Raw genomic sequence first — 3402 nt, 5'->3', positions numbered from 1 at the left:
TAAGTGAGTCCCGTGCACACAGGGGTCCCATGCGCATGGTACGGAGCTCGTGGACACGGGGCCCCGTGCGCATGGTACAAGCCCGTGCACACGGGTACTCAGGAACTTTCAACCAAGGATATCTCTTGAAGGCATGGCTGAGTGAAGACTCTTACCAAGCCTTTAAGGAGCATTTCAGTTTATGTTTCTGAATACGTCGTGAGAGAAATCCTTTCTAGAAGGGAATATATGGAGCACTTGTACTAGAAAAGAAGATTGACACACAACACCACAACCAAAACACAAACAAGAGGAGAAGGCCAAAAACACCACACATAAGAAAAACGAACAAAGACCCTAGGGGGACGGTGGCCGAAGCCACCATGTTTGAGTTTGTTTGGTATGGCACCGCGAAGATATGAACCTTGGGCCCAAGACCAATACTCGTCTTTGAAGCACAAGTGCCACCTAAAGGTGGCTAATGTGAAAGATTTTGTTCAATTTATGCACTCCTAGGATGAGGTAACTCATGAGTTGAGCTAGCTCCCCCAAGACATGTGCCTACATATAAGCAAGATATTATATGAGTATGTGTGCATGAGTAAGAGTTCCAATCCAAGTTACTTATATCCACGATGTTTAGCTCATGCCTTAACTCGCGAAATCTTGCTTCATCAAGTGGCTTGGTAAAAATATCTGCTAGTTGCTTCTCGGTGTTGACATGGAATAGATCAATGTCTCCCTTGGCCACATGATCCCGAATGAAATGATGATGAATCTCAATATGCTTAGTCCTGCTGTGTTGCAATGGATTCTCGGCGATCTTGATTGCACTTTCATTGCCGCACAAAAGAGGCACTTTGTCACATTTGACACCATAATCCATCAAAGTTTGCCTCATCTACAATAACTGAGCACAATAACTTCCACCGGCAATATACTCGGCTTCGGCGGTTGAGAGAGATATACAGTTTTGCATCTTTGAAGACCAACTTACCAAAGACCTCCCTAGGAATTGACATGAACCGGAAGTGGACTTGTGGTCAACCTTATCTCCGGCCCAATCCGAGTCCGAGTATCCCATTAACTTGAAAGATGATCCTTTGGGATACCAAAGGCCCAAGTTTGGGGTATGAACAAAATTTCAAAGGATTCTTTTCACTATCGAATAGTGGCTCTCCTTAGGAGCAGATTGAAATCTTGCACACATACGCACACTCAACATGATATCCGGCCTAGATGCACAAAGGTAAAGCAAGGAACCGGTCATGGAGCAATATACCTTTTGAACCACTTCTTTACCATTGTGATCAAGATGAAGTTGGCCATTTGTGCGCATGGGTGTCTTCATGGGCTTAACATCTTGCATTTTGAACATCTTGATCATGTCTTGAATGTAAAGAGATTGGTTGGCGAAGGTTCCTCCTCTCAATTGCTTTACTTGAAAACCGAGGAAGAACTTCAACTCTCCCATCATGCTCATAGCAAATTCCTTAGTCATAAGATTCTCAAACTCAACGTTAATAGCATGGTTAGGGAACCAAAGATAATGTCATCAACATATATTTGGCATACAAATAGTTCTCCTTTTACCCTCTTTGTGAATGGGGTGGAATCTATTACCCCAACCCAGAACCTCTTCTCGCTTAGGAACGTCGTAAGGTGATCATACCAAGCACGTGGTGCTTGTTTAAGTCCATAGAGTGCCTTATGGAGTTCACAAATGTGAGAGGGGTGATCGGGGTCTTCTAAACCGGGAGTTTGATTAACATACACCAACTCCTTAAGAGGACCATTAAGAAATGCACTCTTCACATCCATTTGATATAATTTGAAATCATGATGAGAGGCATATGCAAGAAAGATGTGAATGGATTCAAGACGGGCAAAGGGGGAAAAGTTTCACTGAAGTCCAAACCTTCAACTTGGGTGAAACCTTGTGCCACTAACCTTGCCTTTTTCCTTATTACTTCTCCATGTTCATCTTGTTTGTTCTTGAAGATCCACTTTGTTCCAATGACATTATGATGCTCTTCGAGTCTTTCTACAAGGGTCCATATTTTTTTGTGGGTGAAGTTGTTGAGTTCCTCATGCATGGCTTCTATCCAATCCGTATCGTCAAGTGCATCTTCAACTTAAGTGGCTCAACACAAGAGACAAATGAGTGATGTTCACAAAAGTTTGCCAAACGTCTACGAGTAGTTACCCCCCTTTTTGATGCTTCCATAGATGTTTTCGGTGTGATGTTGAAGATGCTTTAATTTGGCGGCCACTTTTTGCTCTTTAATTGCAAGCTCTTCTTCACTTGGTTTTGGACTTGATGAAGAAGCTTGTTCTTGAGATTGTTTTAGCCTTGGAGACACCCTTTTCTTCGCAACCACAAGTTCTTGTTCATTGGGAAGTGATGATGATGAAGAAACTTGCGGTTGGAGTTGATCTTGATCTTGATCACGAACATGAGCTTGATCTCGAGCTTCTATAATTGGTTCTTCACCATTTTAATGAGCTTGCCCTTGATCTTGCTCAGGAATAAGAGGGACTTGATCTTGTTCTTGGATAGGTTCATGATCTCCTGTAGCATCTTGTAAAAGTGGTGCCGGTGATGACTTCCCTTGTGGAGACTCCACAAGAGGGGCTCTTACTCCTTCTTCTTCTACTTGGACTTGGGGTGTTTCTTGTGGAATAAGGTGGTCTATCCCCATCTTCCTTATAGCTTGTGAAGGAGCCTCATCACCTACAACACTAGGAAGAATTTTCTCCACACGGGAGCCATTATCTTCATCAAACTCCACATTCACCATTTCCTCAATGCATCCGGTGGATTTATTGAGAACTCGGTAAGCATGAGAGTTTGATGCATATCCAACAAATACCCCCTCATAAGTTTTAGGCTCAAACTTAGCTAACCGGGATTTCTTGTTTCGAATGAAACACTTACAACCGAATACTCGGAAGTATTTGACGTTAGGCTTTCTCCCGATTAGGAGTTCATATGGGGTCTTGTTCTTGAGCTTGCGAAGATAAAGCCGGTTTGAAGCATGACACGCAGAGTTGATGGCTTTGGCCCAAAGCTCGTATGGAGACTTATACTCGTCAAGCATGGTCCTAGCCATCTCAATGAGAGTCTGGTTCTTCCTTTCCACGACACCATTTTGTTGAGGGGTATACGGCATGATGATATGTCTCCAAGGTATCTATAATTATTGATTGTTTCATGCTGCTATATTATCATTCTTGGATGTTTTACAATCATTTTATAGTCATTCTATATCATTTTTAGTACTAACCTATTGACATAGTGCCTAGTGTCAGTTGCTGTTTTCTGCATGTTTTTTACATCGCAGGAAATCAATGCCAAACGGAGTCCAAACGCAGCGAAACTTTTTGTGGATTTTTTTGGGCCAGAAGACATCCAGTGGGTCA

This window comes from Triticum aestivum, chromosome 5B (genome assembly GCF_018294505.1).
Source record: "Triticum aestivum cultivar Chinese Spring chromosome 5B, IWGSC CS RefSeq v2.1, whole genome shotgun sequence".
NCBI classification, from domain to species: domain Eukaryota; kingdom Viridiplantae; phylum Streptophyta; class Magnoliopsida; order Poales; family Poaceae; genus Triticum; species Triticum aestivum.
The sequence above is the reverse complement of the archived record's forward strand: the minus strand, read 5'-3'. Positions refer to the sequence as shown.